Source organism: Seriola lalandi, unplaced genomic scaffold (assembly GCF_002814215.2).
Source record: "Seriola lalandi dorsalis isolate HSWRI2012SDOR001 ecotype SW California unplaced genomic scaffold, Sedor1 jcf7180002054564, whole genome shotgun sequence".
NCBI lineage: Eukaryota > Metazoa > Chordata > Actinopteri > Carangiformes > Carangidae > Seriola > Seriola lalandi.
In genome coordinates, this window is record NW_019525117.1 from 602,165 (window position 1) to 602,472 (window position 308).

The 308-nt window shown below is 51.0% G+C and overlaps 1 protein-coding gene across 1 annotated transcript in view; it reads right to left on the reverse strand.

Annotated features, from left to right (window-relative positions):
- Nucleotides 1-308, reverse strand: part of LOC111662537 (uncharacterized) — a 43,470-nt gene that overhangs the window by 21,925 nt on the left and 21,237 nt on the right. The gene's annotated exons all lie outside the window — the stretch shown is intronic.

The following is a 308-nucleotide window of genomic DNA, read 5'->3' on the forward strand; positions in this document are numbered from 1 at the left end:
AGCTCAGCTGTCGGCCTGCGGCCTCGTACCTATGACCCAATCACAGCCGTGCTGATGTTCACTGACATCACGATCTCAGTGTGACGCTGCTCCAACAACAACGTGACCTTTACATGACCCCTGTGACCCTGGTCCAAGCTCCTGGATCGCTTCATTCACATCAGGTCTGGTTCTCATTAACAGGTTTAATGGATGATGTCATAAGGATGGATAGATCAGTGACTGCTGATTGGCTGGACAGAAATAACCCCCCCCCCTGACCTTTGACCTGCAGCTGTATGTCTCTCAGTCTCCGATCATTTCCAAAC